Source organism: Chenopodium album, chromosome 5, assembly GCF_948465745.1.
Source record: "Chenopodium album chromosome 5, dcCheAlbu1.1, whole genome shotgun sequence".
In the NCBI taxonomy this organism is placed as follows: domain Eukaryota; kingdom Viridiplantae; phylum Streptophyta; class Magnoliopsida; order Caryophyllales; family Amaranthaceae; genus Chenopodium; species Chenopodium album.
In genome coordinates, this window is record NC_137838.1 from 48,795,745 (window position 1) to 48,809,983 (window position 14,239).

At 34.7% G+C, this 14,239-nt stretch overlaps 1 long non-coding RNA gene across 2 annotated transcripts; it reads left to right on the forward strand.

Annotated features, from left to right (window-relative positions):
* The first annotated feature begins 5,583 nt into the window (after positions 1-5,583).
* LOC145630722 (uncharacterized) lies at positions 5,584-8,622 on the forward strand. Of its 2 annotated transcripts, XR_014112210.1 has the most exons (7): positions 5,584-5,714; positions 6,027-6,095; positions 6,192-6,286; positions 6,484-6,558; positions 6,667-6,802; positions 7,584-7,732; positions 8,351-8,622. It is a non-coding gene; the product is annotated as an uncharacterized LOC145630722 (long non-coding RNA). The 2 variants fall into 2 exon arrangements; XR_014112209.1 differs by having other exon boundaries at positions 5,588-6,095.
* The last annotated feature ends 5,617 nt before the right edge of the window (positions 8,623-14,239 follow it).

Consider the following 14,239-nt stretch of genomic DNA (forward strand, 5'->3'; position numbering starts at 1 on the left):
AGGCCACCGACACTTTCTATGGTTTACAGAAAACCACGACTCAGCAAGTGAATATCGTTCATTGCTTTTCCAAAGATAAATAAAACGTGCTATAATAGTAAAAGTAGAATACGTACATAATTGCTGGTGTGGGCTTAGGACTCCATCATATCTTGTAGACCACCTTTATTGTCCTTACCGTCTTCATCATGGACATACATTTGGCTATCTTCTTCTATACTGAGATCCATCACACATTTGGCAGCATAGGATTCATCCCATGTGACAAAGATCTTCAATAAGTGCTCTTTTCCTTCTAAGGATAAATATCTCCTAGCTTCAACTTGTTCAAGATAATCATACACTGATTCGCCATATAATACTCCTTCTTCTAAATAATTTCTTAACCATTCAAGTGCTACTATTGTGGTATTTCCCACATGTATTATGACCGGTGGTTCTTCCTTTATCGTTATGAAATGGTTAAAATATTGAGTAATATAGAAAAATCCATAAGCTCTTGCCTCCGTAGGATCTTTTATTCGTCTGTGCTTGATACAGATTGGATATTGATTTTGCGATGAACATCTTCAAACATGATCAGGAAATGTAGAGAGCTAACTTTTCCTTCAACCATTTCAATGTTTTCACTTTGCACTTAGACCTTTTCAATTCTTCCTTTGTATTTTGTTGCATCATAAATTCTACTAAATATGTACCTCTGAAATTTTGTGAACTTCTCAAAGAAAGTAGTATTATTATTAGGAAATGGTACAATGTTATGAACCATTCCATAATCCCAAGCTTTGTAGTGTTCCGCCACATATGGTGCCCTCCATTCCAGAGAATGTGGATGAATTGACACAATACCCACACTGAATTGGTGTTGAACATTATTCTACTTTCCCATATATCATAAACATCATACAACTTGTATGACCTTAATACAACTATATCGTACCAGAATCTAAATTCATTATCTTTTATTTTATTTAGTGTTATATTCTGAATATCTAGAATGAGTCGCAGGATCATGAACATTACTTCGTACATTATGAACCTTCAAATGCTACATGACAACTTTTAATCAAACCATCTCGAGATCTCTTTTTTGATGAAAAAATCATGTCCTCCATCAAGGCCCATTTGGAGGATGAAACCACTCCATCGCTTAATTAGTTTCTTCAATAAGAGTTTTTCTCTCTGCCTCCATCTTTTCTAGTTGATGGGCAAGAGGTTTTTCTGATGTCTTGTGCTTCTTTTCAATTGGCTAATTCTCTAGTCAAACTATCTGCCAAAGAATTCTTCGATCCTTGTATATGTTCAACGGTAAAAGAGAATTGGTTAAGCCATAATTGCCAGCACATGAGTCTTCCTTGCGCTTGCATAGTAGACAAATTCTTTTTAACAAAACCAAGTATGCCTTTGCAATATGTTCTTATTAAGAACTGCATAGGGGCTAAGAAAATTAAGAACTTCTCGATCCCTCTAATGACTGCAAGGATTTCCTTTTGTATGGTTGGATAATTTAACTCAACTTTATTAAAACTTTCATTGTTATATCTACTGTATGGTTGGATAATTTAACTCAACTTTATTAAAACTTTCATTGTTATATCTACAGAGTCTTTCTCCTTCTTTGATTTTTAACACAGCACTCTAGTGCTCATTACTAGTACTTGTTTCAAGAATTAAATCATCTTTACTAGTAGGTAGTGCTAGTACAAGAAGATCTTTACACATAGCTTTTAAATCTTGAACAATTTTGGAATCACTTTACTTCCAGTTCCAAGTTATTTCTTTTTTGAGTTTTTGTTGTAATGGTTTTCTTAACAGAGCAAGATTTTCTATGAAATCAGAAGCATAAGTTAAACATCCTAGAAATCTTTCTAGTTGCTTTCCATCTTTAATTTTGTTTGGGAATTTTTCAATCTTTTCCAGAATATGATTTTGCAATATTATTTGTCATACTTTAATCTCTAATCTTAGAAACTCAATTTCTTGTACTGTTTAGCATAAACACATTTAGCTTTTCCAGGGATTATACCATGCTCAGCACATTTTTGGGTTACAGCTTTAAGATCATTCCTATGTTGTTCTAAATCTTTTGAGAATATTAAAATATCATCTATGTAAACCAAACAACAATGATTAAGTTCTCTAAAAATATAATCCATTCTTCTCTGAAATACTTGTGGAGCATTTTTTAATCCAAAAGACATTACTAACTATAGGCATCGTTCGAAGTGCGCCTATGTTAAGCATGTGGTGAATATACTTGACACTCATAGGAAGTGGGAATTGACATATACAGTTAGGGACAAGGAAAGTAGGGAACCGCCAACAAGTTTTTAAGGAACTTGTAAACCGTTTACGGATCATAAAAAGGCAACCACGATAAGGGACAACGATATGCAACAACGATTGACCCGTGAAGGTTACACCCCATTCATAATCCATGAGATTACTAACTCCATATGGTTCAGAACCACAAAAGGGGGATCGGGGATGATGGTACGAAGTGAGTCATGGAGTCACATTCGCCCGTATTGGCTTCTACTCGATTCTTATTGTTAAAAGTGATTCATGCGATCTCAAAGGCATGCAAACAAAATATTCAATTTTCTCCAACCTATTATTAGGCTACATTGGTTGAATATTAATGCAACACATTATTCTAAAATATTGTGATCACTTCAATTAATAACAAGATTAAAAAGGATCTTAAACCGGTTGTCCAAATTATCTTATTAGGCGTAATTTTCAATTACATATTTTCTTTAACATGCAATATGGTGATCAATAAATATAATAGAATAAAAATTAATATTGGAAGCAATTTAACAATAATAGCATTAGTCAAATCAAATATAAATTAACCTAAACATGATACTAGAAATATTAAAATAAAATAAGTAATTAAATTAATTAACTACTCACATTCCGCGCGTTCCTTTAAATTATTACATCATGAATAAATTGTTAGTAACTTCAACAAAAAAATATAAATCAAATGGAAATTAAATTAAATAAATGTAGAGTTGATTTGGTCTAAACCCTCGTTTATTGGTACCTTTCACGCCTTGGTTTAAGGATGGAACCTCGAGTGTTGTATGGACTCCTTGGAGTGCTTAAGGGAAGAATGGTTTAATTAGAAATATAGGTTTAAGGCTTATAATATGAGAGAGAGTGAGAGAAGAGAATGTTTTTTTGTGTAAAAGAGAGGAAGAGAGAATGATTAGATGCCCCGAACTGTAGAAAGGAGGGGGTAGGTATTTATAGGGATAATGAGTAGGGGGAACACACGGAACCCTAAAAGATAAAAACCCTAAAAATAATGCCGCGACATAGCAAAATGCGTCGTGACACGGCAAGAATTCCCGTGACGCGGGGAACTTTGGTGTGACGCGGGACAGAAGACCAATAGAGGATAAAACACGTTAGGTTTAACGTGGAGAAAACACGGTAAATTCCCGTGACACAGAACATGTACCGTGTCACAGTATATCACACCGCGACGCGACAGTGTCCACCATGGCACGGTACAGTACACCGTGTCACGGTAAAAAAGTGCGTGAGAATAACGCATAAAAGACACAGAAAAAGCACGAAAAAGCACCGTGAAATGTGAAGAATATCGTGTCACGGTCTAAGGAACTGTGCCACGTCATCAAGCGCCGTGACACGCCAAATTTGCTTAATGCGTGGTAATTCCAGTTTTTAACACGTTTTTAAAACTATGATAACTTTTGATCTGTAACTTGGAATAAGACATAATATATCATTGGAAAGCTTATCAAGTATACTTTCCATTTGAATTGAAATCAGGTCAAAATCATTTGTAGATTTTATGATATGACCGTTTTAGTAGAAGGGTTTTGGTTTTGGGCCGAGTTTAGTGTTTGGCTCATATCTTCTTCGTTTTAAATCGGAATTGGGCTTATGATATATTTTTGGAAATCTTATTGAAGGGATATCCAACCAGATAATAATTGGATCAAAGTTATAAGGCCAAAAAACTAGTTTCTCTCGATTTTGCGATGTGGATATGAAAAGAGGAAAACAAGTTATGACGTAGGGAAATGAGCTAGGAAATGGATTGGTTTATGAAATGTATTGAATGAAAACATGGAGTTAAGCAATCCAAAGATTAAATACTCAACTCGACCAATACTGGCGGTGAAAGTTTGTTCATCACCGGGTTTGGTTTTAGGGAGACATTTTTAGGTGTCTACACTAACCATTCATAATGCCCTTGAGGGGCACTAAATGCAGTTAATAGAATGCTTTCTTCTTCCATTTTAATTTTCCAATAGCTACTCTTACAATCCATCTTAGAAAACCATGTGATTCCTTGTATTCTATTAAATAACACGGTTTTATTAGGAATGAAATAGCCATCAAAGACAGTATTGTCATTTTGCTGTTTATAATTAATTACCATTCTAGCTTTACCTCTTTTTTCATCTGCATGATTCCTTACCATCAATGCTGGACTATTGTTAGGACTTTTGCTATTCTTAATCAACTTTTTATTCAACAATTCTTTTATTTGTTCGTCAAATTCCAATATATCTTGGTAGCTAGATATAAACCATTTGTCTTACTCTAATAATCTTATTAGGATTTATTAGAGTTATCTTAGCAAATGTCTTATCCCTTTCCCAATATTCTAATGGATTTGTTGAATATAGTTTTTCACATTATTTTTTTTTTACTACTTATTCATCTAATCTATTAATGATAAATCACACTCAGATTTTGTAAGTGCAACCTCTCGCTGTGTAGGTGTAACCTTATCACCACGCTAGCTGCGCACAAATTCCATAGTCTGATGAGTATAAGCCTTTGTTATTTTTTGTGTAGGAACATAATGACCATTAATAGTAAAGATTATTTGATCAATGGTTTGATTGCAGGGAGAGTATAACCTTCACTAGTAGAAAAATATAAAAAGGCACCGAGCCATGCCTACCGGTTTTTAAAAACCGGTGGGGAAAAATGGGCGGGATTAGGCTTTTTTTAATTGCCACCGGTTTAAACTGAACCGTTGGCATATGTTTTAAAGGCCACCGGTTCAAACCGGTGGCAATATAATTAAAAAAAAAAAATCGCCCCTATATTTTCTTTCACTTTGCGCGTTCTCTCTCTCTTTCCTCCATCTCGTGTTCTCTCTCCTCTCTCCTCACTCCTCAACTAGATCTCCCTCTTCTCTCTCTCTCTCTTTCCTCTCTCCACCGTGCCGCCGTCCATTCCTCCCGCTTCCCTCTGTTCATGTTCACGGTGCGTCAGTCGGACGGTCCTAGCAACGGCGGCAGTGGCGCAAGGAGCTGATACAAACCCACCTCTCGTCGTTTCCCCCCTCGCGAAATGATTTTCCCTGAAGGTTCGTGCTTTTTTCTTCTTTTCTCTTTAATTAATTTCTTTATTTCGTGATTTTTGAGTTTTTATTTTTCTCAAATTTACAATTTCATGTTTTCGGAAACCAAGGGTTTTCTGATTTTCGATTTTAATTATATATTACTCCATAGAAATTGTTCCTTTCTCAATTACATGCAGCCGCAATTACTGAATTTTGACAACATTTCATTGTCAGATTCTTGAAATCATATAGATCTGTGTTTTTGAGCTTTCAAATTACTAATGTGTAGTGGAGCGAACTTGGGTACGGGATTTAACCCGGGTATTGTGGCCATGTGAAGGTTGGGTATGGTGATGAGTTTGATGATGATGAGGTAAAGGATGTCTCTTGATAATTTTTCTGCATTTTTGTGATAATCTGACCCTAATTACAGAAAAAATTGAACTTGATATGGGGCTTATCGATTTTGTCTTTGATATGTATATTCACGTAGGTTTGTTATGTTGAGATTTGATTTATATTTGTGATCAATGTTGAATTTTGGTTTTGTCTATAAATCACTTAATTCTTAAGAAATAGGTATGTAGGAACTCAATTTTGGTCGAACAATTTAATTTTGAAGTACTGCTTTTTGCTCGTGAGATTTGTCAATATTTTGTGTGTATAGTAATTGTTTCTCGCATAGGTTTGCTGTGATGGCTGTGATGTTTGGGAGCATGCTGAGTGTGCTGAAATCTGTGGCAAAAATCTCAAGGTTGGTTCACTCTTTGTTTTTGTTTTATTGACAAGACCTGGTGCTTGTAAAGACTGTTTTTAGAGGATTTATTTGTACATTCTGTTTCTATCTAAGGATTTGGAAGATGCGGCATATTACTACCCTGATTGCAAGCCAAAGTTTGCATTTGAGCCATCATACTCTGTAGCTCTACCTGAAGTCAACCCAAAGTACGTGTTTACTTCTGTTTGTTGTTACTGTTGCTTTACTTTCATTGCTATCATCATTATTAATATTGTTATGGATAATTTATTATAGATTTACAGCAAATACTTTTATTATTATTACTATTATTGTTGTTTCTGGCATTTATACAACCGATTTTGAGCTCAAACAATTTAGTAAGAGTTACTATTGTATGATACAGACAACCTGTGCCATCCGATGAGGTAACTGTTGCGTGCAATGGTATGGAGGCATCATATATCCCAAGCCTTCACTTGTAAGTTCTAAAGGTTACAAAAATTATATATTATGCTCTTTTAAATTCTTTTTTTACATTTTGCAAATAATCTGCTATTAATTTGATTACCTGTGCTCTTCTTTTTAGGGTTGTGTGTAAGTGTGGTAAATGTGGGACAAGGAATTAGTCATTAAGTGAATGGGAAAAGCACACTGGTTGTAGAGCCAAGAAATGGAAGCATAGCGTCAAAGTCAAAGGCTCAATGATCCCCTCGCATCAGTGGGTAAGGCAGTCCTTTCTGCTTTAATTTGAATATGTCAAAACATTATGATTATCTTGGATTTATCTAGCATAGTTGTCGTTTGGTGGTCTCCTTGTACAGTGTGATCATACTCAATACTCACGCTGTCGGATTTCTGAATCACTTATGATGAAGGATATGAGATCATTTAAGTGAAAGACTCTTGATAGTTTTTCATAGTATTTGTTTAAGCAAGGATATGTTTAGTGCAAAATTTTAATGAGATAGATGATATTTATGCAACCTTTGATGAATCTTTGTATTAGAAACACCAAGATCTATCATATATGGATAATATATTAGTAGGAATGATCAGTTGGGAAATGCTATATATGCATATTAATGCATTAATTGAAGTAAAGTACTCAGATTTTGTATGTTGGTTATAACCGAGTCTAGCAGTAGGTTTGCTGAATTTAAATGACATTTCCAGGTGTTGATACAAAGGACTAGTGTTTTGTAGTCTATTTTTAATATGACTAGAAATAATAGACATTCATTTATTCATTTGCATAGAAACAGAAGATAATCTTTGTGCATGGCTCTCTGCATTTTTTATGTAATGTATTTAGTGGAAACAAAGAAAATCTTTGCTAGTGTATTTACATGAGAGAATGTGTATATGTAAATATGAGGCACACTTAATATATGACTTCGATTTTTTTCTTTATTCTATGTTATATAAGCCCATTTTCAATGTACAATTAGAAAAGCTCCATTTTTCATATCATGACTTATTATTTACATTTTATAATTCTCTCAGGTAGTTGCATCACATATCTATGCTGATAATCGGGCCCCTATTGAGAAATTAAAAGATGGTGAAGCTCCCCTTTTGACAACTTGCAATCAAAAGCTGCTTATAACTGTACGATGATGGTTGTAGCTCTTATTGGTGCTCACCCTGCGTAAGTATCATGAAAGATTCTATAGAATGTATACACTAAATTTGATCAGAGCAGTAGTTCTATAGAGTGTATAAGTATACACTAAATTTGATCAGGTGTCTAGTCATCAAATGATCATAGAATGTTACTTGGACTCCTCACATAAATCAGACTATAAGTTTCTGAGTTACCATACATTTTTAATTCCTGAGGCATGTGCATATATTGTGAATTCTGAGTGCAATTCTTTTCTTTCTTTGAGTTTTTTTTTTTTGTTCTAAGTTGGCTGGAAGTGGCCTGGTCCTGCCTGAGAGACTCTTGGCACTTGTCCTGTGCTACATTTCTGAAAATCAGCATAGCAACTTGGTCCTGCCGACTGAGATGCTGCACTATATGATGTGCTAGAGCTACTGTCACTTGTCACTTATGCTCTGCCCTACCGAGGCTGTTGTAAATTATTTATTCCAAATAGTGGTTTGATTTGTTTATCTGATTTATGATTTGTTTACTCTGATTTGTGTAGGTTCTTGTTCAAAACGCTATAAGTTGATTGATTGATTGATTGTATTGTCTGGAATTTTACTTCTTCCGTAATAATGAACTTGTAATTTGGTGAAAATATACTGAAGTCTGTCAATTTCAGGAAGAATTAGTCTGGCCAGAATTAGATCAGTTGCTTCGGGATGAGGATGATGAAGTTGGAGGAAGTGGAAAATAACCAAGCAAAGAATTCACCAAATACTACTGTAAGGGCTCACAGTGAAGAAGGTACTAGACAACCTGATAACGGGCTTAATGCTGGTTGAGAATTTGCCTAAAAATTCATGTCGTTCATGCCACTTTGTTTTTCGAGGAATATTGTAATTTTACAGCTTTTTTTATGAAAAACAATGTAAGTTAATATATATGTAAGTGTTTATATATCATTTTAAGTGACAAAAATGCAAAAAAAAAAAAAAAAATTTATTTTTTTTGGCCATTATTGCCACCGGTTTTGACCAGGAACCGGTGCCAATAACCTCTTTAAAAAAAGAGGGAAGGGTTATTGCCACCGGTTAACCGGTGGCAAAAATATATATTGCCACCGGTTAACCGGTGGCAATACTTGTTCTTGCCACCGGTTTTGAACCGGTGGCTTTTTATACGATTATTGCCACCCCCCAAATGCCCAGCGGTTCAAAACCGGTGGCATAGGGGGGTTTTGAACCGGTGGCCAATTTATATTTTCGTCTAGTGCTTTGAAAGTTATTTTGTATTATCATATCATGACTAGGTTGATCAATAGCCCACAAAATAGGAATAACACATTGAACTCTTTTAATTTCTATTGGTAATTCTTCAATTATTTCCGTAGGCATCATGACACTATTATTAGGAATTCTAACTTGCATATGATTTTATCCTTTTTCCACAAGAATTCTGGAAATAATGACTTTTTCCCAAAACGTTTAAAACAACCACTATTATATCAATATATGCACATAATTTATATTTATTATAATCTTTAATGCATATACCAATTGGAATATAAATGCTATTAGGATTACTACTGGATATTTCATTACATGCTTTCATTTTTATATTAACTTCATCTTCATATACTGGTTCACTCATAGTTTTGGTTTTATATCCAATTACCTTTCTTTTATCAACAATAGAATTATTTGGATCTTCATGCACTTCTAAATTAGAACATGAACCAATATCTATACTATGTCTTGCTGGTTGCTTTAAGGCTCTTAGCTTCATTTTTTTCACTTAACTTTTTTTATTAAAGCCAATATTTATTCTTCATCTTCTTCGTGTTTCTCATTGACTTGTTTTTTAATCCTTATTATAGTTGAATTTTATCTAATTAGACTTGGTTTACTAAGACTCATACTTCTTTTCATTTTAGGATTAGTAGTTAACTCTATATGAAGTAATCCTGATTCATCAATTAACATCTTACTTGACCTATTTTTACTAAAGGATTTATGAAGGATTCTTCCCAAGGTTTTTCAATTTCAATCTCATTAGGATTTACTTTTATAGGTGTGATTTTCTTCTTAGGGCCTCCTCCTTGCTCATATTTCTGAGCATCTACGATTTGTTTCTCGAAAGATGAATCTATAGTGTTAACTAACTTATAGACTATCTTCCATGTTTATTGTATAGGTCAAGTTCCCTTATGCATGTTTACTCCATCAGTTAATAACTTGATTGCTAGAAACTTTGGAGCATATGAATCTTCTAAGCTCACATAGTATCTAGGTTCACATATATAACTTACAGTTCCTTGACTTAAGCTACAAGTGATACCACTAATAATCTTTTCATAGAACTCTTTATGTCTAATATCAAACAAATAAAGCTTAAACATTTAACATTTTAACCAAAATCTTGTAAAGGAGTTATGCATATACTTGCACTGCACCAATACAAATATAGCTATAATTTTCATTTTCTTTTTCTTTATGGTTTATAACGCTTTTCCAGTTTATGATATTAATTTATGCTGCTTTCTTTTCATAATCCTCAATTACTATACTTCCTTCCATTTCTTCACATACATATTTAGTTCCAGTTTTAAAGAAAGAAGTTTTTAAATATTTTATCTTTAGTAATCTGGGGTAAATTCCAACTTTCTTTGTTCATATGATCCAGGTCTTTATCGTTAATAGAATACTCAGCTCTTTTTAGTTGACCTATAGTCATTTTACTTTTATCATCATCGTTTGATTCCGAGTTTTCTAACACTCCCCTTTCCATCATGTTATTTATTTCTTCATAATTTTCATCTTCAAACTCATTGTCTTAAGGTTCTTCATTATACTCGTTTTCTTCTTCTATTATTTCTACTATTCCTTTATTATTACTCAAAGCCAATTCTAAAGCTTCGTCTTCTGATATTTATATGTAGTCCCAACTACCTAAGGCTTCCATTAATTTGTGATTAGCTTTGTTACATTCATTAACATAATGTCCTAATTCTCCACAAGACCAACACTTGCATGTTTTTTTTTTTTTTTTTTTTTTTTTTTTTTTTTTTTTTTTTTTTTTCTCGGGGTAATATGTTGTCTTTCTGAAAAACCTACTTTGTTTTCTATATATTTGTGTTTATAATACTTCTTCTTATAGGTTTTTCCTCTTGACCTGTCAAATTTATTTTTCTTATAATTCCTTTTCTTATTATAGTTTTTTCTTTCACATCCATAATTATTTAGGAAATCCCAACAAGTGAGAAATTGTCTCTTCATTTGTTGAGTTCCTACAACCTCTCTACATTTCTTTTCAATCCATTTCCTTAGGAAAGCAATTCTATTCACTAAAGCATCCCTAGCTAAAAATATTTCTTTCCATTATTGGTATTTTTAACTAATTTCCTCGTTAAGAGGACTTGGTAATTTATCGTGAAACATTCCAAGATTTGTTTCATTTTCACCAATTTTATAGTAATATGTTCCAAATTCTGTAATATAGTCCTCTTCATATTTCATATTATAGATGGACAAATTACTTAACTTTCTTTGATACTCCATCCGTTTTTCATTAGGATCAACTCTAAGACCAATGAATTCTAACTCAATGTATTGACATAACTGTCTAAACATTCTAGTAGGAGATTCACTAGCTCTTAACGTAGTTTTGACTTCTTCATCTATACCATCATACCAGTCTTCTACACAGTCATAAAAATTATGTTTAATGTAGTTTAAGAAACTTTCTGATGTCCATTCAGTGTTTAAATTGAGTGCTACTCATGCTCTTTTTCCACTGATCTAAAACATCTTGTCTATCTCTTACACCATCTAACTTAAGCTTATAACCAGTTTGACTTATAAGTTCAATATTCACTTCTTCTTGTTTAGGTATTTGGTTAGGCATGACCTTCACACTAAACCGGGTAGTCTTCCTGGTATGTATCTGTAACACCCCAATAATTCTCCCTATTTCAAACAACTTAATTTAAATAAAAATAGAGGAGAACCATTGGCATGTTACCGCCACGTGCTAAAAAATTAAGGCTTTATCAAAGTATCACAGCGGAAATCCAACTTACAACTTAAATTAATATGATTTAGAAAAACAATAAGTCAAAACTTACAAATTGGAACCATAAAGACCCTTGTTAAAACCAAACCAATTTTTAAAAAACCAAAACATAATTGAAATAGTAAAACATAAATAAGTTCAACACAAAGAACGAATACTCTCAATCACACCAATCCCTTGACAATGCGTATATCAAATCCCCGACTTCACATCATCAAGCTAACATGTGCAATATTGCTCCCCAATAATACAAGTGTAATAATTGAATCATCACAGAGTCATTGAAAGGCGAAGGCCATGACCATAAGAAAACACACACAAAAGCACGCAATCAACAAAGCTGAGTACATACAAGCTACAACACACCAAACCTATCATGCTCAATCAATTAAAATAAATAAACATACAACACGAACTCATTAATCAAAACTCTACACTTAAAGAATACAATTGACTCAACATACTTACTAATCAATTCCAAACACTTGACTCTTTATATTTAATTTAATTAATTTAATTTGGAGTAAGCAATAGACGAGGTTGTCCAACCCACTAAATCATTTTGGTCCCAAATGACCATTTAAAATAAAAGTTTAGCGCAATGGAAAATTTTGGACTTTGGAATATCAGCAGTGGAAAATTTTTCAGGGAGTTTCTCTCTTATGGACGAGGAAGTGACAGGCTGTTCCACATAAGTGAACTCTTCTGAAATCTTACTCATCTGTTCCTTGATCTTGTCCATCGCAGCAACAGTAACACTGTTTTGCTTGTCTTGCTCTACAGTGCTGACTCTAGTAGTGAGTGTCTGCATCATGTCAGACAACCTTTCGATTGTCCTGTTGAGGTTCTCGATGTCTTCCTTAGTGGCCATTGGTTGAAAGTAGACTGGAGACGGATCTTGTGGAGATGACTGAGGTGGTTTCTTTGTACGCCTCTTTGGTACAAGAGGTTGTTGAGGTATGGACTCGAACCGTAACAATCTACCCTTGCTTCTTGCCCAAGTGCTGTGACACCGAAACAAATACACCTTTAATGACCAAACTTGATCTTAACCTATCCGGATTAAAAAAATTTTTTTTTTTTATTGAAGCTCTACTAAAAAAAAAGAAAACATAGGAGGATACCATCCGACTTACTCCGAAAAAAAACGACACGAAAAAAAAACAAAACGTCCCTAAAATACGGTCAAAAGTGGTGCATGACTAAAAAATGTGTGTGGAAAAAAAACGTGAATGATTAGGTGAGGTTATAGACGTGTGTTTTGACCGTATAGCTAGACACGACTCAATACTGGACACAAAAATCGAGAAAAAAGACTGACGGGACACTTTCCTGGGCACCGTGTCACGGTGCAGACTGGCGTGACACGGTTAAGACTAACCGTCAGACGGTAGTTTTTACCGTGTCACGGCACTGTTCACCGTGACACGGCAGAAAATGCCGTGACAGGTGCACAGTTCCAGGTCAGTTTTGTGACTTTTTTTTTTTAATCGATTTTAAGTCCGTACTAATTACTATGTGAGAAAAAAAAAAACCCTCGGTCATGGGTCAAAAAAGCAAACACATTAGGGTTAGCACCGAACAAACACATAGCATGTAGGCACGATGATGTAAAAAAAGTTCGCAACCTAAAGTCAAGGTCTATGTTCAACTATTGGTCAAGCTTTGGGTGTCAAAAGGGTACCATGGTTAAGAGTTTGGACGCGTTAGCAAGGCAGCCTCCCTTGAGGGTGTATGCCAACGGGCGGCTCCGCGAGTTCGTGATGAAATCGAACTCGACTCCATGGTTTGGGTGGATTTAATAACTCGGATGAACCCTTATTGCCATGAGCGTTTTTGGGTTGATAGAGCTTAAATTCCCCGGGGCTAAGACGCATGTAGAACACATACGTTTTTTCAGAAAAATCGAAGGAAGTCGACTGTGGAAAAAGAAAACAGGTCACCGGACAGATTTTAGGACTGCCGTGACACGGCAGAACTTCCCGTGTCACGGTACAGTCTACCGTCAGACGGTACTCTGTACCGTGACACGGCAGACTCTGCCGTGACACGGCAGTCAGAAAATCTGACTGGTGCCCTGTTTGCTTTTGCGCGCAACCGAGTTATCCAATTTTTCCTACGGGACAGACCTGAATGTGACGTTAAAACGTCTATGCAGATGCAAAAAATGCCAAATTAATCACAGGAATATTTTTTCAAGAATCTTTCAAGTCTCATCCACTCATCTTAATTAAATACCGATCACTCAAATCGATAAATAATTAAGAATCCTCCCCAGTGGAGTCGCCAAATTGTAGGCGTCGCTCGAAGTGCGCCTACGTTAAAAGCATGTGGTGAATATGCTTGGCACTCATAGGAAGTGGGAATTGACATATACGATTAGGGACAGCGATTAGGGACAAATAAAGTAGGGAGCCGCCAACAAGTTTTTAAGGAACTTGTAAACCGTCCACGGATCATAAAAAGGCAACCACGATAAGGGACAACGATAGGCAAC